General features: G+C 45.8%; 1 long non-coding RNA gene across 1 annotated transcript; it reads right to left on the bottom strand.

Annotated features, from left to right (window-relative positions):
• Positions 1 to 14,788: 14,788 nt before the first annotated feature.
• Positions 14,789 to 18,013, bottom strand: LOC309844456. Its single transcript, XR_014300705.1, has 4 exons — positions 17,607 to 18,013; positions 17,001 to 17,053; positions 16,316 to 16,476; positions 14,789 to 15,176 (listed from the first exon to the last, which is right to left on the bottom strand). It is a non-coding gene; the product is annotated as an uncharacterized lncRNA (long non-coding RNA).
• Between the last annotated feature and the right edge of the window lie 6,184 nt (positions 18,014 to 24,197).

Here is a 24,197-nt window from a genome sequence, read left to right as displayed (position 1 = left end):
TCACGAAAGAGGGAATGGTCCAATGGGCCAACAAATATATGGAAAGGCTCTCAAGTCCATTAATTACCAAGGAACTTATATCCACAGTGTGATACAACTATACAGCCATCAGAATGGCTAAAATTAAAAAGAAACTCAAAATATCAATTTTGGAGAATGTGGAGCAAAGAGAGCCTTCACACACTGTCGATGGGAGTGTTAGTGAGCACGACGCTTTGGAAAACAACTTGACATTATCTACTAAAAGTGAACAAATGTGTATCCACTGATTCAGTGATTTTATTCCTAGGTATAGCCGTGTAAACACGTGAGCACCAAAAGAGATGCCAAGAAAGAGTTTGTAGCAACATTATTCATCCGTGATCTCCCCAAGTGAAACAACCCAAATGCCTGTGAACAGTAAAATGGATAAAGAAATAATAATAGACCCACACAATAGAGCCTTAGGTACCAATAAGGGAACAAGTTACGGTTATCACAAAAAAACGGGGGTGAATCTCACAAATTATTGAGCAAAAGAAGTCAGATATTTAAGAATACATGTTACATGAGTCCATTTATAGGTAGTTCAAAACCAGGCAAAATTTAATCTATAAAATAGAAGGAAGAAGAGCAGTTACCTGGAGAATCAGGTGGATAATGACTTGGAAGAGGCACAAAAGATTTCTGGAGTGTTAGCAATAATCTGAATCTTGATATGATGGTAGCACAGATGTATTCATTTTAAGGTTGGTGGACCTGAGCTTGAGTTTGATTCATTGGGGGTATAACCCTGACATACTGCTTGAACTCTGCAAAGTGTTGGCTTTCTTCATTGTAAATTTCAGATAAATAAGACCTTGTAAGGATGAATGAAATGGCAAAGGAAAAGCTCTGCCCTGAGCGAGATACTTCCCAAATAGCGGTTCCTTTTGCCTCACTTTGTATGCACTGACTTCGTTAGAGAAGACGCCCTCCCTGATCCCTGCACTCCTTTACCATCCACATACCTCAGTGAGGCCCTGTTTATGAAAGGTTTCATCCTATAATGGGCTGGCAGCCATCTGTACAATAGAGATAGAGCCAATGGCTATTCCACAGAGTTACGAGATGTAACTGGACTGGAGACCAAACCTATAATCTTGATCTCTTTGGACCTGGAGGCGGGCTGTATGTATAGCCCGCATGGCTCAAGTGTTAGGAATCTTTTCTAGTTCCAGCTGTCTTCCCAGGGCCAGCAAGGCCTCTCGGATGCAGATAGATGCCTGTCATTTTTCTTCCTTCGCTCTCTTGGAGTAAGGGATGAGGCAATGATGTGGAGGGGCACTCCATGCATTTGGCCGAGTCCCAATTTGCGGGATTGGATTTTGCCTCCCTGGACTCTCCCTACAATTCCTCTTGGATCGAGTGTCCTTGGCTTCCTGTCCTCCACTGCTGGAGGGGGAGTATCGGGCAGCTGTGAAACATCTGCCCCGGCATTCCACCTTCATTAGAGAGGTGGACAAAATGATATATGTGTGAATTTTTCAAATGGTGTGTGTGTTTGTGTGCCCTTGTATACAATTTCATCTTTAAGGCCCTTTCTGGAGTCGCGGGGATGAAGAGCAGCATGGAGTTGACGCTATCATTATTACAGCGAGACCCTCATATTACTTTGGCGGATATAATGTTTCCCAGGCATATAACGTTTTTCATTTAAAGAGGCAGCCTAGAGCACATTCCAGCTCGAAGGATTTTCCTTTCTGGATGGTGGTTTCCTCCTCCAAGTCCTTGGGAAAATGTTGCCACATTTTTCACCTGAATGATTTGACTTCCTGGAAAAAAGAACATATAGAACTCTTATAAATTCAATTTTTTAAAACATTTTTAGGAGTCTCTCTTCTAAACATTAATTTTAGGATTTTAGGAGTCTTTCTAATTCTTTCCAGAAAACAGACACTCCTGAGAGTGACTCCAGGGAGTGTAGAACCCTAGAAGGACGGGGGAGGCCAGGACCGAGGGTGCTGGCTTCCTGCTTGGCGGTGGTGCTGGTGGTGCATTGTGGGTTAGGGAACTCAGCGCTAGAGGGAAGACTGTCTCCAGCCAAGTCAGTTTGCATTTTTTAAACCTTTCTATTATTTTTTATTAATTAGTTTTATTAATATATAATGTATAATGTATTATTTGCCCCAGGGATACAGGTCTGTGAATAGTCGAGCTTATGTTCTTCCTTGTGTATCCTTGGGCATTTAATCTCATCCCTGAAAGCAGAACCACAATCCTTGATCTACAGGATTAAACAAAATAGTGTATACCAGTGGTTTTCATTTGGAACCCCCTTGCACCCGGGGGACATTCCTCAATGTTTGGAGACATTCTTGGTTGTCCCAACTCCGGTGTGTGTGGGTGGGTGGGTCAGTGTGCGTGCGCGCACGCTACTGGCCTCTAGTGGATAGAGTCCAGAGGTGCTGTTCCCTGCAATGCACAGGAGAGCTCCTCCCAAACAAAGAATCCATGGGCCCAGAATGCCAATTGTGCCAAGGCTAGAAAACCCTGTTTTTACATGAGTGCACGAAGCAGAGCTGTCACTTAGGAGATCTTTTCTCCCTCTTCCTTTGATCCATAATTTCCTTCCCAAGCCTTCTGTCTGCTGAAGCATCTTTGGAATTTTAGGTTTCTTTGGTTAGTTCATGTTCTCTTCTCCATAGTGGCTATTTTAAATCTCTTCGCTCCTGTCAGATCTCACATCCCACCGGCTCTTCCCTCTCACTCTCCGCAGATAACAAACCTGCAGAGAAAATACATTTAATGAGAATTCATTCAACTCTCTGCTCTCAAACCTACCAACCTGCCTAACCTGTACCTCTGAGGCAGACATGCTATTTCCAAACTAAAGCCACCCCTTTCTTCTTTGCCATTGGAGTCTTAATTTTGCCTGGGTGGAGATGCCTTCCGCCCAGGGAAGTGGGTTCAGCCTCGCCTGGGGATGACTCTTAAATCCCAATTTTAGGTAATATGATGTATCAAGAAGTCTTCTGGAGGGCTTCTAGGATATTTTTTTCTTTGTTTTAAGAGGAAATCAATGTGAGGAGAAACTCTGTTCCTCACCAACCCCTGCTTCCTGACTATGAACTGGTCATTTAAGGATGTAGTGCTTAGAGCCACTGCAGCCATCTTGCAACCATGAGGCAAATCACAGGGTCATTAGTTCTGAGCCCTGACACTGTTGAGCTCCTTAACTGATGACAGTGAAAAGCTACCTTGTGACTTATAAAATTTAAGTTCAAATCACAGTCCTGGAAGATTTGCTGCTTCTTGTGCCTGAACGATATTTCTAACTAATACAGTATCTTTTTTCATTTTTGTTTCAGTAAAATACCTCCTGAATCCTATCTCCATTTATTTCCTTCTAGATTCTCCTTTATCATTATTTCCTTCTTCTCTTCTATATATTTTTTAACCTTTTCTTCCCATTGGTTTGCAGATATTAAAACACACCTGAGACACTTCCACCTTAAAAAAAAAAATCATTCTCAAAACCCTCCCTATACTCACCCCTGTCTAGGTACTTCCTTATTTTTCATCTTAACTGTCATGATAATTTCCGTAAGTTTTGCCTGCACTTGCTGTCCCCTCCTCCATTATCTCCCACCTGCCTCTCAGCCTTGGCAATCTGGATTCCTCTGGAACTTGCCCAGTCCCCAAGAGTTCCACTTTGCCCTCTCCAATAAATACTTCTAAAGTCTTATCTCATCATGGCAACATGACGGCAACCCTTCTTGGCTTCTATTATGCTGTGCTCTCTGTGGGGCTATCTTCTGCCTCTCCAGCTGACTGTCAGTCTCCTGAGTTGAGTCCCTTCTTCTGCCCACCTCTTAGGGGGTTCCCTGCCAGCTCTCCTCTCCCCCTCTCTGTTCTTACTCTCTGGGAGGTCTTGTCACCAGCCCAGCAGGCACACATCATCCAGATACTCCCAAACTTCTGTCTCCAGTCTAGAACTTTCCTGATTTGGGATCCACATAATCATCTGCTCTTGGACAACTCTACTTGGATGTCTCCCCAGAACCTCAGTCCTGACATATCCAAATTAATTTTAATATCTCCCCTTGAAGCCTTCTATCAGTCAATGGTGCCACCTTTTACCTAACTGCCTAAGGCAAGCCCTGGGGATCACTGCTGATATCTTTCCTGTGTCACCTGTCCTCCAATCTTCCATGAATGCTGTGAGTCATATTCTCTGCTTCCCCTAGTCCCCTATAGGCTCTCCCTTAGTTAATTTCCTATGAGTCCTTCCTGGCATGTTTCCTCATCTCTGTGTTGCCTTGCTCCAACCCATTCTGCCTTTTCAAAGTGTGAATCTGATCTATGTTGGTTTGTATGGTCCAAATTCATTGCCGTGATTTATGATGCTCCGAATTCTGGTCAGTTTTCCCCTTATACTCTCTGAGAAAGGGTAGGCATCAGCCTATAGGAAGTTTCTAGAAACTTCTACCTCCACCCCTTCTACCCCACCCCACCCCAGCCTGAATGAGTCTACTTGTCTCAGAAAGCTGCCACATGATTCTAACACATCTGTCTGGATTAGGAGCCATTCCTATGTGCCTCACCACCACCTTGGAGCTCTGAGCCCACTGAGTTTAAGGCATTGTGTCTGTATCCCTGTTAAACCATAAGCTCCATGAGTGCAGGCTTTGTGACTGACTTGGTCACCATTTGTAGATGCTCACTCAATGTTTGTGGAGTGATGTGATAAGAATAACAGGATGAGCAAGCAGTTATGGACATGTCAAGGGTCCTCTTTTGTACCATGCAGGTGACCTCTCCCTCTCCAGTGGCAGACGCTTTCCCTTCTTTTCCGCATCTCTCTTCCATGCCCTGTTTCCAACCCATCTCCTCCTGAAGTCCACATGTAGTCTCTGCCCACTTTCCAGTTTGTAAGCTTATCAAGCTTCATCTAATTCTCAGGACACTTGTGAGGTGGCATCATTACTTTTATTGTAGGGATCAAGTTGAGGGAGGTGAAGTACATTTCCAAAGGTCACACAGCTGGAGGTGGCAAAGCCAGGGTGCACATGCTTTGTCCTTGAAGCCCTGTGCACGTCCCACCACAGTAATCTTGCATGACTGTCTTGGAGAGGTGTTTCATTTACAGTACTGTTTAGCTGTTCATGGGAATTCATGGTATACTGTCATCCTGAGTGTTGAGAAAACTGAACTGGTCTTTTTGTAACTATTATGTTCTCAGGAAATTCTTGTTGATTGCTTAGCTGACAATTCCAACTTAGAGTCTGGGCAGAGAGACGGTCAAGAGGAGTGTGCTTGGGGTCCGAGGACTCCATACTGCATCCTTGCAAGAAGAAAAAGCTCATTTCTCACCTCAAACTCTATTGGCTGCCCAAAACGGGAGCATAATAAAAGTTGGTTTTCTTCCCTCTGGCTCTCAAGAACTTTGATGTAATCCTTCTAAGAACCCTCCATGTAAGACCTCCTTTTCTGAAATTTGCATGGGCTAGAAAGTTAACTTCCAGTTCGGTGTTTGTGAAGCTTTGGTCATGATTAGGTGCTCTGTGAACGGAGCCCTAGGACTGTTAAACATGGCAGGTGGTAGCTGAGTCAGTGCCCTGGGTGTCCTGGAGGGGAATGTCTCCTACATTGGGATTCCACAAGATCCCCTTGAGAAATGTGATACTACCCTATCAGTCATCACTGCCTTTTAAGAAAAAGCTACAGTTGATTTCCTTCTTAGTATTCATTTGTCCACTTATTTATTCACTCAATACATGTATTTGGAAACAATGGCAGGCTGTGCAATCCACTGGGAATACTGGTCACAAAAAGTTACAACGAGTAGAAACATTCTGGAGGTGGAGTGTTAGGAAAGGCTCTCTGGAGGAGGTAAAGATCTGGGAGATAAGAAGACTTTATCGAGATGCAGTGTGGGATACACTGTGGCGAGCTCTGGAAGGGATCCCAAGCCTCGTTTCCTGCCTCCCAGAAACCGAAAATCAAGTTAAAAGGGCAAGGCAACCTCCTATGGTATGGTTAAGAAACTCTGTTGAGTGGTTGCTGTTAAGTGTCCAAATGGATGAAATAGATTTTAAATTCCAGTGAGGTGAGATCACTAGATTTCAGTGAGATGGGAAATGGGAGATATTTCCATTTGATGAAGAGGATAGGGCTCAGGATGACAGTCTCACCACCTAGGGCTGCCTCCTGAGGAAGTGAGTTTCCCATCAGTAGAGGCATACAAGCAGGGCCTCTGGACCTTAACTTATGGATAAGGTTGGGTGGTCAGGGAAGGTGACAGAAATTGCATACAGGGAGACCAGTGTGTTTTGAACTTCAACTATTCAAATGCCTCTCATGATTTTTGCTATACCTCAGCTCCAACTGTGTTGTTGTATACTGACTGTTTTAATTAAGGAGATATATTTAAAAAGAAGCTAGTGCAGATCTACATTTATAATATAAACTGCCTCTTACGTTTATTAACTAAAAATGGCAAGATGTAAAAACATGATGGACCCCATCACTTGTAATATATGTTACATACACACACCGCCCGTAAACTAGAAAACATAAAATAAGCCAGTAATGCTGATTGCCTCTGGGAAGGATGCTGACAGACCAGAGCACACATTACACATTCAAAGAAAAGAAATGAAGGATGGGTGCCTAGTGGCACAGTTGGTTGAGTACCCGACTCTTGGTTTTGGCTCAGGTCGTGATCCCTGAGTCCTAAGATGGAGACCCACATCAGACTCTGCACTAAGCATGGAGTCTGCTTGAGATTCTCTCTCTGCCCCTCTCCCCTGCTCTCACTGTCTCTCAAATAAATAAATAAATCTTAAAAAAAGAAATGAATGAAACTCCTTTTAAAAAACAATGTCAATTACATTGCCCTTTTGATGAATGTGAGCTATATAGCCGCAGAAAAAAATTTTGAGTAGTGGACACCAAGAGGCTACCTTTCTTTCTTTTTTCTATATTTTCTAAAATTTCTCCAGGGAACGTGTACCTGGCTTTTGATTTGGAAACTGTGTTAAATGACACTACTGGGAAAGGAAGAATAAAGCAGACAGGTATAAGAGGTAGGAGGAAGCGGGAAGAGCTACCTACACACTTAGAGAGTAGAGGTGGGAGGGAAGATCATGGCTATGAGGACATTTGTGATCCAACAGAGTTTCAGCCTGATTGGAGAGGCTGGAGCAGGTACTGGGTGGGAAGGATCCAAGCACAGAGTCAGAGACTGACTTTGATGTCCTACAGTGAAAGGTTGTGGGTTGTGGAGTGGCTTTGGCTGGAGAAGGGGTCTGGAGGCTGAGAGCAGAGTTGTGGGAAGGGAATGGAGAGGCGGGAGGAGGCCCAGCGAAAAGAATCAAGATTGAGGCAAGGTGGTAGTGACAGGGTGCCAAGAAGTTGACAGGGCCACTGAGTCCCTCAGTCCTAGGACGTCCCTTTCAGTTTGCCATTATACGCAAAACCTCAGTCATTGGGCATGGCGGCCCTGGTTCGGACTCAGGAGGGGTGGCCTGGGAGGGGTAAGGGAAGGCTTACGGGTGACCCAGAAATGAAGGGTCCTGAACTGGGGTGAGCTGGGACTTAGGTAATGATGGGGGTCAGCAGCCAATCTGGGAATATCCAGCCTGCGTGAGCTTGTGTCCTTACAGTGGGGGTAGTTTCGCCTGTCTTCCTGGAGTGCCTGCTGGTCAGCACCTGGCTTATGAGGTGCCTGTTACCAGCACATCACTAAATCCTTCCTGTTTCAGTGGTAGTGGGCATGCCATACTTTAGGAAAAGCTGGCTGGGGTTGAGTTGGGGTGAGACGGTCTGGGGGTCATAGAGCACCTGTAGAGGTAGGATTCCAGGCAACTAGGGAAAGCCCAAACGAACTGGAGTAGTCTAGGTGAAGGAGGGACCAGTGAGGGAGGTTTCTGGAAATGGAGACAGCAAGAGTAAACAAAGTCTAGGACGAGTAGGGCAACTGCTACAATTTGATTTACTGAATAAATGTGTGATGCCCCAGTGTGAAGGAAGTGGGCAGCAGATGGTCATCCTCTTTTTCTCATGGGAATGGAAGGGGGTCCCACCTAAGTGGAATTTTGTAAAATCGACTTGGTCTTCCACCCTGCCCCAGACCACTGAAAATTCCAGTTGATATAAGGCATAGTTGATATAAGCCTTATCAGTGTCTTTGGAACGAAGTCAAGGACTCTTAGAAACCTCAAATGTGAGGTTCTGAAAGCGTCCCTTTCCATAGTCCTGTGAACCTAACCCTTTAGCTCTCTGTTTGCAATTCCATCCGAGATGGGTACTTCGTCCTCCTTTCAGACGAGACGTCAGGAAGACATATTTTCCTTTTCCCTAGTTTCCTTTAAGAAGAAACTGACATTTGCCTATACAGTTCTATTTTTTTCCTTTTGGTTTTTAATTATAAAAAGCTTCTCACCACTGATTTATTATATAGGGAACAAATTGTGTCTTTGAGACCCACTGCACTGTAATTACTTGAGTTAGCACTGCGGGTATCCTTCCAGGGGCCAGCAGTCAATTTTGACTCAGAATAGATAATACACCGACTGCTATTAAGTTTAATGTAGATTAATGTGAGTTGCTTCCCTTTTCATGTATGTATGCAGGTACCAATAATTAAGATTAATTTCCACTAGATAGAATGGCCTTCATTGTGCACAGTGCCAGAAAATGCTCCTTTAATAGCTGTTAATTGGATATATTTGCTTTGATGGTGAAATCCTGATTAGTCGTGTTACCCTGAAAACTCCCCTCCTTGCTCCCCCCACCTCTGCCCACTCTCGAGGAGAAAAAGAGATTGAGGATAGCAGAGTCAGAGCTTTGGAGGTGATGAACTCCTTTGCACTGCCTAGCCCAAAGCACCCCCATGAGCTCCATCTTCAAGAACATCGGCCCTGGGTGCTTCCATTCCCTGAGTGCCTACTAAGTGCTAGGTGCTTTATGTGCATTCTTCAGAACAACACTGTGAGGTGTTTATACAAATGAAGAACTTGAGTTTCCATCATGGTAGAGCATCTGCAGGCTTCATGTACCCCGGAAGTGATAGAATGGGGATTCCAGACGGGCCGGGCCACGTCCTGACCAAATGCAAGAAGATTTCAAAAATTGCCAAGGGGGGCCATTAGCAGTAGCACTGTTGCTTTTCCATTTTCCGTCGCTGTGAAGGTCTTAGAGCCTACCAGGAAGTGCCGTCTCCCCTCCCTCCCCTGTGTCTCTCTTCACCATTCTTTCCCCTCCTCATTGCATTACAGTGGTTCAAGGCCAAATAGAAAGAGGACGGAAACTCTCAGAGATGCTCGGAAGCCTCCAGGCCAAAGCCCTTTTATTCTTCAACAGCTTCATAGCCTGGTTTATGTGAGGCAACATTGTGGAATGGTTAATAGTTCTAGAAAGATGTCTTACTTCTCCTTAGAAGTAACCCCCTCTCCATTCTCCTTCTAAGCCGGGAGCTTGCTTCCGTATATATCCATGTTTTCCACATGGTGTAGGTACTCTTACAAAAAGCAAAAATTCCTGGCAGTCATTACCCATACCCAGCTTCTTCTGGCTAACTCCAGTGCTGTTTGGTGGAGGGAGCTCCGAGAGGAGGAGAGAAGGCTTCAGGGTGAAATTGGTTTCTCTCTATTTTGCTCGGGCTTGTTGTAGTCTCTAGAAGCGCTGAGATGTGATTTAGGGTACCTAGAGAGAGGTATGATTGGGGGTACTGAACTCGCTGCTCTTGTGTGTCCCCATGGAACATACTTTGCTAGCCAGAAGAGTTGAGCTGGAATCTTGCTTCTGCCACGAATGAGCTGTGTGGCCTTGGTCAGCTTACTTAACTGCTCTGAGCCTTTCCTTTCCTCCTTAGACCACCTGATTCCCAGGGTATGTTGTTTTGTTTGGTTTGTTTTTTCAGAGGAAAAGTGAGGTAATGGGTGTGAAGCCCTTAAGGCAGGATTTGGCACATTCGATGAATATCATTTTCCTTTCCATTTCTTGGGATTGTGGCCCTACCGATGTGCTTCAGGAGAAGCAACAAACTTCATGACATTTTTCCTGACCTGGGTGGAGCTGCATATACACTGACACCAATGGACAGGAAAAAATTATCCCCAAGTTCTTTTGGGGGTATTCATTCAAATCTTTTTTCTCTGTAAACTGAGAAAGTTGGGTTCAGTCAGTGGAGTGCCCATGGCGTCGTGAATGGGCAATTTGTCATTGCACGGGTCAGTCTCACACTTTAGGGTACATTGAGCATCACCTTCTCTACCCACTAATTGCCTCCTAGTGCTAGTGCCCTCAGCATCGCAACAGCTTACTCTCACACTTCTGAATGCCCCCCAGGGGATGTTATGCTCCCCAATGCCAGCTGAGACACGCCCCCAGCCCCAGCTGAGTTCCCTGAGTTCTAAAGTTTCTCAGTGGTTCCCTGCAACATTTTTCCCCAGAGCATGGGGGCCCCAGAGTCAGGCTTGCCTTTCTGGAAATAGCGTCGGATGGTCTGAGATCTGCTATGAGAGCCTGATCTGGAAGTCCCTTGCCCTGGACTGATCTGGTCCCTGACCTTCCCTCCCCACTGCTGGTTGCCGATACCAGCCTGGCTCCCACGTCCTCACTTGGCACATGATAACCAAGGAATCTTCTGGTTGAGAAGAGGTGAAATGTCTTAACCTCCATGTGATACTCTGTCCACATGTGTCTGTGAGTTGAAAGGGGCAATTTGGTCTTGTGTCCCTTCCCCACAGGGTCTTAAGGGCTCTCTGGCCCCTTTGATGAGGAGTTGAAAGTGAAGTTTGAAAAAATATGCTTGATGTTTAGTTGCAGGACATGATTTGGGGGGTGTTAAGCAGATTTTTTAATAGCTATAAAAGTTTCTAATTGGGTCTAGTTCTGCTTTCAGAACTCTCTGTAAATCCCATTATAGCTGCGAGATGAATATTTTCGATGGAAGAATGACGCAGGGTTCAGTAGCCTTGCCTGGGAACTCTGGCTTGGGTTTGAATCATGGTCTATCATTTATTAGCACATGATATCATGTGAATTACTAAATCCTTTATGGCCTCAGCCTCAGTTTCTCCTCCAGTCATGGGGAAAAAGAAACCTATCTTGCAGAAAGTTGCTGTGATCACTAATGAAACCCACGTTTCAAAGCAACCAATACATGAGAATAGTTCGTGAAAAGGCAAAAACCTTAAGCACAGAAAATGGGCTTAAATTAGAGCAAGATGGGCTGAAGTTAGTTCTGAGGAGAAAAGTCTTGAATGTATGAATGTATATATTGTTTTACCGCTGGACAAAATAAGAATGTCTGGAATTCCTGAAAATCTTCAAGAATACATGAACTTTTCCATTAGAAGTAGTTCTGCTATGACTTAACCCAGCAGAGGGAGAGTTTGTGATTTTCACTTCCGACTGTACGGATGGCCGTGTCCTCACTGCACGTCTGATGGTGCACGTCTGCCTGGCAGGTATGTGCCTGGCAGGTACGCTTGGGGCTTGCTGGCTGCTCGCTGAGCACGTTTCCACCACCCCCTGGTCAGGGATGCGTCTGAACAATTTTTGCCTGAGTGGACATGCACGGACCCAAATTTTTAAAAGAACCAGTGCAGAGGTCCATCTTCCTAAGAAGGCCACGCTTAAAAGAAGGAATTAGTATACGCTCAAGTTTGGTGGGAGACGCTAGATTCAGAGGTCTGCAGACGCAGGGAGAACCAGCAGCAAAAATGGACCTCCAAGATAGGAACACATGGGACATGACACATTAGCAAGGAGTGGAAACTGAGTGGGGCCCACAGGATTAAGCTCAGTGGGACATGAGGAGTCATAGGACCGAGCCACTGGGCAGAGCAAAGCCCTGGTAGCCTATGTGATGACTGCTCTTTCTCGAATGACCTGGACAGACCGTGAGAGCTCAGTGAGGCTTTCTTAGGAACGCTCAATATAGAGTTGTCGAATTTAATTCTCGTATTCTGGAGTTGAGAGACAATGACCTACCCCAAGAAAGAGTGAAGGGACAGTGAGCTACCCTGAGGCCCTCGCATGGATGTTAGCTGGCCCACCTGGAGCTTCTGCTGATATTTGGGTTCAGAAGTGTCCGTAGGGGGACAGTTGCTTCCATATATTCTGGGGCTGGCATTTGGTGTTGGGGGTAGGGTTTGTTGCATTCCATTGTTGAGAGACATTGTTCAGACCCTGGCATTCCTCTTTGACTAGGATATTTGTGATGGAAGGATGGATGGATGGAAGGACAGGTAGATGGGGGAAAGTAGATGGGAAGATAGATAGGAAGATCAAAGAAGAAAGGAAGAAATTGATGGAAAAACCTGAAGTATAACATTGAATCCAGAGTTCCGCCCCATTCTGGATTTCATGCTCAAGAATGGAACTTCAGAGACAGAGAAAACCCAGCAAGTGACAAGGACCACGGAGGATTCATAAACAAACATGAAAAATAAAATTCTTCATTTTGTTCAATATGAGCTGGGATGTGCTCAGAACTAACGTCAAAAGACATGCATTGAGCCACCTGGGCAGGCACAACGCTCTTGGATTTTAGTCCAATAATGAAAGTGCTTCAAGAAGGTAGTTTTAACCCAAATTATAAGGAACATTTCTTTTCATTCTATTAAATTATTATACGGAACATGAGGTGGTTATGGATTGGAATTATTGCTGGGACTAATGGAAGGGATTTACTTGGAGTCACGTTTAGCAGGACACGTATGGTTAAAAGACTGCCCACCAGTGAGGCAGACTTGCTTGTGACATCTTGAGCCCCTCGTCCTTGAAAATGAACTGTCAGGCAGGTGGTGAACTTGGTTTCTGCACTCGGTCAACAGTTGCACCAAAGACCTTTCAATTCTTATTTTAATTCCTAGGTTTTATGTTTCTAGAATCGAGGGGAATTCGATAATTCTCATGTGGCAGATGCCATCCTGAGTTTTTATGCAGGCTAAAAAACAAGCGGAATACAAACGTATGGGGTAATGTTGGGGAGGAAGGAAGGAAAGGAGACCAGGATAAAGGGCTAAAGTTGGCCTTGTCTCACTGAATCCTTGCAATTGCCCGGGGAGGTATGTGTGATTAGCTTCATTCTTAGAGGAGGAAACTGATACTTAGAGAGGTTAAGTACATATCTGAGGTGACACAGTTAATTAGCAGCACAGATGGGTTCTTGCCTAGTCTTTCCAAAGCCCAAATCCTAGCTCTCTCTGCCATGCCCTATGCCTCCTCAAAGTGCCTTGTCTGGAATTTCCCTGAGGTGCTATTATCCAGTACGGCTCTGGCCTGATGGCCTTGGGTTTGAAGTGGTGCCACCTGCCTTACCTTGAGCTGTGCCCTTGAGGCAGGCAGGGGGTATGGTGGTTAGTGAATTGGTGCGGAGGTAAGAATGCCCCAGAGGTTTGCCCATCATACATTAACTCTCTCCCAACTGACCCCTCAACAAATATATTGGCCCCAAATTGTAACTGAATAAAACTCTGTTACGTAGGTTTTCCGTATGGTGTTTTACCTTGGAAATCAGGAAATAAGATTCTCATCCCAGGTCCAGCATTTATTCTTTCTGAGACTCAATTACTTTATTTTAAAAGGAAAGGAAAGGAGGAAAAACTAAGTCATCTCTAGAGTCTTTCAAATATGTTCTATAATTTATAATAACGATATAAAATGGATGCACATATATGTGTATATATATCTGTGTATATATAATAATGTGTTTATGTGTATGCTAATATTTAAATCAATATCTGCTTATCTGCACTTAGATCAGCCACAGTGATATAATTATCCAATAATCCAAAACTGGAAAATGGTTTAAAATCAATTGTTTGGCTTTGGAGTGCATTATTTAGTGATTTTTGTTGCAGAATTATTTAAAATAATAATTAAAAAGCTTTATTTCCTAAAAGCACCCTGATTGGTTGGAGCAAGGATGTAGACCAGGAGGACTGAAGGAAATTCACTTGGGTTGAAACAAAATCACCTGCAGAGTGATGGCCAATAGCCAAGAGCTGGCCATGGTCTTGGGGGCTCTTTGGTGTCAGACAGGCCTAGGTCTGGGTCCTGACCTTCCAGTTTTTTGGGTAGGGCAATCGTAAGCAGTATATTTAACTTCTTTGAGCCTCAGTTTCCCCCACTGGAAAGTGGGGAGAGCAGTACCTATCTTATAAAATTGTCAAGGGTGAGACTTGGCCGTATTTTGTGCCTGGTACAGGTCAGTGCCCCCCGAAGGGCAGCTGGTATCATCATGTATGTCCTTATGGTCATTCCTACCCTGCCCTCAAGGACACAGTCACCCTTTCTTCTCCTGGGTGAGCATGTTGCACCAGAGTACCGAAAGGCATTTGCCAAACATTTGGGTGAGTAGCAAGATCATCTCGACTGTAGAAATGAAGGTCTGAAATTCACCTCCAAAAAAGCCATCCCCATTTGCTTTTGGCCATGCCACCGAACATTGGGGGGAGGTGGTTCCCCCTGCCTCTATGAATGGGTCCCCAGTCACCAGCCTCAGCCTCCTCCTGCTGTGGTGGGCACTGTTCTGGGAGTGCCCCACAGGTCAGCGCTCCAGCCAGGAGGGGGTTAAAACCAACATTTGCAGATAAAGAGGTAAACATATTTACATTCCTCTCTTCACACTTTATGCATATGTCATGCAGTGAATAGTTTTAGAGGTCTGTTTGTACTATCTCTCCAGAATTTTTACAGTCTGGAGGACACAAAATCTCTATAAAGTGACTTATTGAAATAGAAGCAGATTGGTAAAACCGTTTCCCTCTTATGAACTGTGAAGAATGATCCTCTAAATGAAATCAGGAAGGAACTGGACAGAATCTTGTTTAATGGTCTGACAAAATGAATCACAACGATTCCAGACATCCATCACTGCTAAAAAGGAACCACAAATGATCTGTGAACCACTATATATTGATTACCCATGTAGTACAAGTGTCGGATTTAATGTTCACACACCATAGAGAGGCGGCAGGGACAGATGGTGCCTTAACTCTTCTTTGATAGATTTTAATGGTGAAATATTGATTTCTATCTGGCCAAGGCCTGCTGTTAGGGGCCAAAGTCATTTGTTGGGTATTGCCGGACACCCAGTCGGCCCGGCGTAATCAATCATTTTTGGCAAGGCAGGTGAAAATCCAGAGAGAAGCACCTTGGAACCCAAACTGGAGCGTGATGTGTCTGAGTCCAGCCACCTAGAGAAAGAGAGAGAGAGAGAGAGAGGACTCTTGGAGATTGTGCTTGTAAAGAATTATTAATGATAAGACATGTTTACTGAGGAGAGTCGCAGCGAATCAGAGCTGACATGAAATAGTCTGGGAGCCTCGTGGAGAAAATGAGCCTCTTGCTAAGAGGGACTATATTTTATTTAAACATCCTTCTAAGGCTGAGAACTCAGGTAATCTGTTGTGTTACAAGCCACTGGCTGTTCTTGCCATCCAGAGAGATAACACTGAGGCGCTAATAGGAACACATCAATCACAATCAGGCTGCAATTCCAGTGGTGTCTCATCCTCCCAGCTCCTCTTTAAGCTCCTTTAATAACGGTGATAACATAGTTCGGGGGCTGCTGAGAGGGGCTCTCCCCTCTGAGGGTCATATTCATAAAGTGAATAGCTTGCCAAGTCAGCACCCTGGGAAACCGATCTCTGCCGGACTTCCTTGCAGGAAGAGAGGGAGGAGCATGGGCGAATGGGGTGGATTGGAATCCAACAGGAGAATTTTCTGTCATCTGTTGGCCCTTGAGGTTCTGTGATGTCACTCCTATCTCCTTCTAAGAAAGGGCTCTGTATGTGTGTGTGTGTGTGTGTGTGTGTGTGTGATGTGTAATTATCAAACCACAAGACTCATTTCTTAGGTAGCTTATAAAATGGTCTTGAAGGTGATTCCCAGTTAGAGCTCTCCACGTTTTGTGTATGACAACCTCATGTGAATGGGTATATGGCTTCCCCAGAGGATTCTGGGTAGGGGATGTGTGAGGCAGGTGGGGGGCAATGGGGGATCCTCTGGACTTCTGCAGCTCTGTGTCAGTCTCTATCCTATCACCCCCAAGGTCAACAACTTTTTGCTGATTTGACTTTCCTGTAGGCTATGAGTTACTTGAGTGTGGTATTTGTGTCTAATTAATTGTTATATCCTCAGTACTAACACATGATCTTGGGACTCACAAGATACTCAACTCGTGAATACGGAGGAACACATAAATGCAGGTGCTTATACCGAAAGAAGTAACACTGCTTTGCACCTTTTGAGTATCCACATAAATATGTGTGTTGTGGGTGTGTAGATACACACATTCACGAAAGCATGCACTGACTTTATAAAGACATGTAACCTTATTTGTGTGACTTGACTTCTTTTTGCAAGATGGCATGACTTAGTGGATGACAGCTTGGATACAAGAGGCGGACTGCCTGCATTCAAATCCTGGCTCCAGCACTTATTGGAAGATGACTGTGGACAAGTTGCTTGAACTCTGTGCCTCAGTTACCTCATCTGTAGAGTGGGAAGAATAACATACTTATGTTTTGAGGATTAAATGAGTTAGTAGACACGCAGCATTTATAATAGTACATTGCATACACTAAGCATAAATGTTTTACAGTGTGTGTGTATATATACATGTACATATATACATATATATGTTTCAATTACATATTTAGCTATGGCATTATATTCAAAATCTTTATATAAATGAATATGTATCTATTTCGGAAATACATAAGCCTTTAAATGGTTGGTGTTAGGGATCCCAACCAATATTCAAGTCTGTACTGAGAGCAGTAAGTTTAATTTGGTGGTAGTTAGATGGGGTGACTGGTATTTCCTTAGTATGTTTATCTCCCAAAATCTTCCGTGAAGGTGTGTATCTCTAACTGAACGAGTTTATATATCCACGCACACATGCGAAGCTGCTGCAGGGCAGGATGAACCCAGCTTTGTGGACCGCCCCAGATGTGCAACCTGCCCCCAGATGTGCGAGTGCGGGCAACAGATTCCGCTTAGATTATCTTGCTTACCTAATGATTTTTGCTTCACTGCCTTGCTCGATTGTGTTCACCAGGACGGCAGGCTATTAAAATGTCAAGGCACATTGAATTGTTGTTATCCAGGAGAGAGACCTTTCCAATCAACCTGTGTTCTGGGGGTTGCATAAACTCCAAGAAGGCGATTGGAGAAAGGCTTTATGGCTTTTTTACATAGATGGGGGTGAGCAGGAAGGTTGGGAGAGGGCACGGGGAGGGGGAGGAGAGGTGGGACAGGATCGGGGTTTATGGCAGCTGGAGTGTGCTAATTAAAATGCCATCTCCTCAAACAGGTATTGGTGGCTCCTCGCCTTTGCATTTATGGGTAACTGCAATAGGGCCTTGCTGTGTGATGCTGCGGTTTAACGGAGGGAGGAGGAGGGGACTCACAGTGGGCGGTGGGGGTGGGGCTGAGAGGCTGCACTGTTGAGAATCAGGGGTGGGGTACATCGAGCAGAAATAGCGAGGACTTATATCCCGGGTTGGCAGAAGGGATTAGAGAGAAAAACAAAGGCTTCTTTGGCGCTGCATGGGTCCCAGCTCTGCGGAGGGCGACGCTCTCTGCACCCCGGGCGCTGGTGGCCTTAACCCACGCGGTACCTCTGGCCCGGCTCCGCCTGCGCCAGCTGGGACAGTCTGGAGACGGTCTTCTGTTCACGCCGTCAAGTCTCATTTGGCCGAGGATTTATTTTCCTTCGGGGACTGAGGGAAAGCAGGGGCAAAGGACGTTCTCATAAAGTATCCAGCGAGCGGGGCCGCTGGGGGCTCGCGCAGAAACTCAAAGTTCCCTGGCTGGACTTTTCCCCTTTGTTCACATCGGCTGGCAAATATTTAGCTTTCCCCGGCCACGTCTGTTTCATTTTTGTTTCAAAAGAGATGGCTTTGTTTTTAACGGCGCGGGGCTCGGCGAGGCGCTCCGTGCGTCCCGCCCCCTCGCTTCGGGCGTCACTGCCTCGCGGCGCCAGCTCGGTAGCCCCGGGGCCGCCAGGCGTCCCCGCCTTTGTCAGGCTTATCCGTCGGGGTGTTAGCTGCGCGTGCGCGCACGCACGCACGACCGCATCCCTGCGCTCTCCCGCGCGCATGCGCGCACGCCCCGCTCCGCCCCCTGCACCGCCTCCATCCCCCGGCTGTCGCACCCGCGGGTCCTCGAGTTCGCGTCCCTGTTCGCAGCGGGGTGTCCCGAGCTGTCCATCTGGGACTCCTGTGCCCGGCGCAGCCCGATTTTTTTTTTTTTTTCTTTCTTAAATCCAAGTTCGCGTTTCCCGCTAACTTTCCTTCCGGCGTCTCTTTTAGCTGGCTGGCCGCGGGCAGTGTCTTAATAAGGATTCATCTGACTTCTCTCTCCGTGCGTCCCTCTTCCTTGGAGGAGGGTGACGGGGCTTCCAGAGCCCGCCAGACCTGCTTTGGTACTTTAACCGCACCTTTCATCCAGAGGCAGCTTCTCCCTCAGCACACACTTCCAGGAGCCTTTCCTCCCGCTAGCGCCCGCGCAGTGTCCCTCATTACAGTTCCCGGGGTCCCATTAACGCTCAGCTTCACCAGGCTTTATCGAAAATGCCTGTTTATTTTTATCCCTACAAAACTGGCGGTTCATTCATTTAATCATTTATTGAGCATCTACTCTTAAATATTAACCTATTGTTAAGTACTGAGGTTATAACAGGAAGAAAAACAAGACACAGTTCCTCCCACTGTGGTCTCTGAAAGATTCTCTCCAGGTCAGAGGCGGTGTTATACTTATTTCTGTAACCTGGAACATACTAATGCTAATGCATTAATGCTAATGCATGTTAATGCTAAATGCACTCTGAATACATAGATGAAAGGCAGAATGAGCCCTCTCCCACCCTTTAGGGGAACCTCACCAGCGTTTTCTGTTTGCTGTTTCATTATTTAAAACACAGTCTTAATGACAAGCTCGATAGAAGCTTTTACTTAAAATTTTAAGTTCCTGTAGACCCATTATGTCTCTGGGTCTCTGAAGCCACCCTATGAGTTGGCTTGTGGTCCAGTACTAGCATTTCATCTTATTAAGGCTCAGGGAGTACAAAGTCAGAGGTCAAATGGCCCCTTGGTGACAGAGCCCAGATCAGACTTGACCCTTGGGCTCTGTATGGCCAGCCCAGCTCTGCACTCCAGCTCTGTACAGGACGTGTGTCCTCGTCTCCTGTGCCTGCCACATGTTTCCCAACCAGAATCTCAGGAAAATGGTAAAAGAGGGAATAGGTGGATGCCCAGTTTCTATTTAATTCTCTCCCAGGTTTTTCCTGGGCCCTCCCTGACACAAGAGATATTTAGGAAGGAGACTCATGTAATGGATATTCAGGTATGATTTTTCTCTCTTAACTTCCTCTTAGCCCCACTCTTGCCCCTTGTGATCTTTCCAGAGTAGGGTGAGCTCACCTCTGTCTTAACTGGATTTTCACCAGGAACTTGAGGCTGCGTGCTGTTCCCATCCCCTGGGTCAGTTCATTTCTGTGATTAGATTTGTTTAATTAACATAACTAGGAGGCCCTATGTATCTCGGCCAAGAGGGATGGACAGCTCCCCAAATGCTTTCTGGACACTGTGCCAAGGGCAACTTTGGGTCCATGCCAGTGCCCTTAACTTCACCCACTTGTGGCATTTGAGCTGCTGACAGTGTTGTTGAAGGCAGGACTTGAGGTCCCCTGGTTGCTGCCTTGAACAGATAACCTGCCACCAGGAGAACACACTGGATATTGGTGGGGCTTAGTCACCAGCAGTAAAGCATAGCTCCAGCTTGCCTATAGTGCACTGCAGACAGTGTTCTTTATTTTTTTTGTCATTAAGATTTTACTTATTTATTTGACAGAAATCACAAGTAGGGAGAGAAGCAGGCAGAGAAAGGGAGAAGCAGAGGCTTTAGGCAGAGGCTTTAAGACTGAGCCACCTAGGTGCCCCCAGACAGTGTTCTATATCGCCTGGAGCATCTGGGGTTTCATTTCTCTGAGTTAAAAGTTCCTAATCTGTAAAATGGGAATAACAAAGTTTACCTCACCACACTGATAGCAGGATTCAGTGAGACAGTCTGTAAAGTGACCTCTTAATGTCTTGCACAGAGGGCACCCACTCCCCAGGTGTCTCCTTCTGGTATACACACCGACACATACACACCACACACACAAGTACGCACGCGCGCGTGCACACACACACACACACACACACACACACACCATAGTCACCAGATTCATCCCAGCTGGGCGCTTCTTCATTCTTTCACTTCCATCCATCGTTTTCTGATATTCCTTTAGTTTTCCCCCTCCTCCTATATTTTCTTCCTTCTTCTCTCCCCCTTTCTAGTGTCCTCACTTCATTTGGCTCCTTGACCTTATCCTTTTCATGAAGTTTACTCATCTGGGCTCTACTCAATGACAGTGAGTCATGTGGTCTGGGGCCAGTTAAGAAACTTCTTTGGGCAAGTGCCCCTCTTTCTTCAGAAGCACCTTTCCTAGCAGTGTTAGCCATGCCTGTGCCCTCCTCGGACCCCTGGCCCCTTGAGGTAGGGATTGTGGCTTAATGAGCTAGAACATAGGGGAGACATAGGGTTGGTGGGGGGGGGAAGGAAAGGAGGGAGGACGGGAAGAAGGAAGGTAGGAAGGAAGGATGGATGGACAGGAGAAAGGGAGGGAGGGAGAGATGGAGGGAGGAAGGGCTCTTTTTATGATCCAAGGTGGTCAGTCCTATGAATTCCAGAGGCTTCACATGACTACCAGTAGCCTCTGCCTACCTTTATGCAAGTTCATAGAAGTGATTCTTGCCTCCAGCCAGGGGACTGGCTGCTGAATGGAGCTCAGGCTGGGTTTCAGACCTCGTTTGCCTCCTTGGCTATAGCTCAGGGCACATCGTATAGCCCGTGAGTCAGCCACAAAAGGAATTGAGAATACAGCATAGGCTGCCCGGCACTGGTCTGACTCATGTTGTCAGTTGAAGTGGTTCAGACTTCTGTTAAAAGAAGTCCTTGCCATTGGCCTGCACCATGGTCATGTAGCTGTTTCGCACAGAGCTGCACTGGAGCACGGGGAGCTCCTTCCCAGTGTGACAGAGCTACATCAGGCTTCCTAGACATGCAGTCATTTGGCAATGGCTGCCACCCTCATGGCGGTGGGAGAAAGGAGTGCCTCCTTCCCTCACGTACCCTGAAGTTTGCCCTCATTGGGTGGCCCTCCTTTAATATGACTGTAGACAATATGTATAGCTAATTTTATTAAGTGCCTAGTCAATGCTAGTTAATACTAAAGCTAGTGCAATGTTTTTTTACTCCTCACAGAGCTCCATGGAATAGGCAGAAATCTCCCCATTTCACAGACATGGAAATGAGGTCTCAGAGAAGTAAGTGGTGGAAGTGAGGTAAGTAAGTATGTGGGTGGAAGACAGGTGAGTAAGTTGGTGGAAGACACTTTCCAGCACAATGTGATCTCATCTCTCCAGGGATGGGATCTGAGCTCCAGGGTCTCTGATCTGAGAGTTCTCTTGAGTGGCTGCCAGATGTCTTGGAAGAACCTGGCAGTAAGGTGGGAAAGGGCATCTCTGAGCTGGAGGGCAGATATGGTTCAAGGAACTGGCTAGGTGACAGCTTTGTTTGGCCAGAGCCCGGCCCATATCAAAACCACATGGACACTCCTCTTTTCTTCTTGCCAAAGAACAAAAGAAGAGATTAAAACGTTGAGCTCCCAGGAGGCGCACACATTTTGAGGGGCTTCTGCTAATATAGCCTGCAGGAATATGAAACACTTTTGTCACTTTTTAGAAGCAGAGGCGGCAGAAAAAGGTCATATTTTCATCTCTTCAAGTTTCTGGTCATAAAGTGAACTTTTTTCCCCCTTAATCTCCTCCCTTTCAATAAGTCTCGGTGCTCTCGAGTTACTCGTGTTTCCACAATTTCCTGAAATTTCAAGTCTCTCCTGCACTGAGACTTGGTGTTTGCCACAAGCTCAGACTGTGTCTACTGAAAAAAAAAAAAAAAAAATCAAATCCATTAGGAATGGCAGCCTTGGGGGGACTGTAGGTGATTGGGGGTGTACAGAGAGCCTACTCCACAAATCTACACCAAAAACACAACAGAGACCTGAGTTCAGAAGGCTGTCCTGACCCTTGGGCAGCGATTCCTCCATCTCTCCGAGCCTTAGTTTTCACATCTGGAAAATGGCGGCAGCTGTAAGTGCCTCCCAGGGCTGCCTTAAGGAATGAATGAAGTGACGTGAGAAGGCATGGGGCAAGAGCTGCCCCTTGGTGGTCCCTCCCTAGACACTTACCATGTCCCCTCCAGTCATTCTAGCCATGCCGTTTCCCACTATTTCTGGCTCCCATGCAAACTTCTGTAACTTAGCTCTAGGCAGCTGCTGTGGGTTTTATGCCGGAATTATTCAGTTTTCATTTTGATTGGTTTTTCTCCGAGTCTGCACCACAAGTGGGCTTCCATCCGGGATCAGTTTGCTTTGTATCTCTCCCACCAACATGGGCATCTTGGGTGTTGCATTGGGCTTTAAACTTGCAGCTGATAGGGAATGGAGGCTCTGCTCCACTTTCTCTGGGTCTCATGCCATATGACCACTTGATGCACTTGTCGTTGAGCCACATAGGTCCAATGTAAACATTTGACAGGGGCAGTTTTGCTTTGTGGTTATGAGCAGTGAAGATGCCTCTGACCCAAGTACGTACCTGTTGACAAATCCCTCAGTCCCTCTGAGCTTCAGATTGTCATTGGTAAGATAGGGACAATGGAGAGCGTCTCTCAGGGCTAGTGTGGAGATTACATGAAATCACAGATGTAAAGAGAGAGGTCTATGCCTCTATAGAGTAATGGCCTAATATATTTGTGGTTGGTATTTTTATTCTTAATGTGTGAAGGCTATGTATTTATCTACCTACTTACCTCCGACCTGCCTGCCTACCTGTCTACTTCTACTTATCCACCTATCTACCATCTATCATGTCAAATATTCCTGGTGATTTTCATTACAATCTCTCAAGAAATGATTCTTCACAAAATAATGGCTCCAAGGTTGAATTGAAATAGTGTTGCAACCACTTCACGGGGCATGGTCCCCCACACAGGTTCTAGACTAAGTACATTTAATTTGCTTACTCCGCCTTTAAGAGAAATTGCTTAATGCCACTCAAATTTAGGATTTTTACCTGAACTTTGTAAAGCAGACAACATAATCAAATGTATTACTATAAGCACACATCTGATTAACCTTAAAAAGTGAGTTTATGCATGTGGTGATGATGATTGCTGTTCTTAAAAACAAAGGAGCTGTTGTTTCTTTGAGAAATTCTGTTAACTATCTAACTTCCTTGGGTCCAAGAATACATTGAAGAGGTTCTCATCTGTTCATTCTGTAAATACTTGCTGAATCACAGGATACGGAAAAGAATAAAAGATGGCTGGTTCCTGCCCTCCAAGAAGTCTCTGTCTGGTGGGGAGACCAGTCTAGGTCAGTACCCCTATGCTCCAGTAGAAGTAGACAGAGAGGTGTTCTGGAGGCAGAGGGAAGGAGTTTTCAATCAGGACTGGTAGAGGAAAAAGGGGTATCCAAGGAGGCTCCGTGGAGCAGCAGAGATATCTGACTTGGGAATTTCACAGAAGGGGGGAGGAGGTTCCATATATTGGGGAAGAAAGAATGAGTATGATGATGGGGCTGCAGAAGGGAGGGGAGACAGAGAGGCAGATGGGCTGAGCTTCAAGATGTTCACTGTGACCAGAGTCAAGCCGAGGAAGTATGGATAGGGTCCCAAGAGCCGTAGGAGCGGGAGCGATGTGACCATGTTAGTGTGTTAGAGTACTGGGAATATGGAGGGCACGCTTGGGGTCGGGGAGGCATTGTGCTGAAGCAGGGAGAGAGTCAGAGAATTACTTCCCTAGCATCTGCCCCACCTGGGAGCCTGTGAGAAATACAGAATCTTTATCTCCACTCTAGACCAACTGAGTCAGGGTCAGCATTTTAACAAGGCTCCAGGGCGATTGATATTCACCCGGCATTGGAAGACTCCTGAGAAATTCGGGACTGAACTAGCATGGGCCTGCGGCATTAGTGATAGAAGGGGAAGAATTTGCATCCTGTGTGAGTCTCTGGTTCCACTGAAAAGTGGAATGACTTAGCAGAGAATAATTGAAGAATTTTTTGGCAAGTTCTCTCTAGAAGCTGCCGGGTAAATGTGCATTTTGTG

Source organism: Mustela nivalis, assembly GCF_964662115.1.
Source record: "Mustela nivalis genome assembly, chromosome: 11".
NCBI classification, from domain to species: domain Eukaryota; kingdom Metazoa; phylum Chordata; class Mammalia; order Carnivora; family Mustelidae; genus Mustela; species Mustela nivalis.
This window is presented reverse-complemented; position numbering and strand designations above follow the sequence as displayed.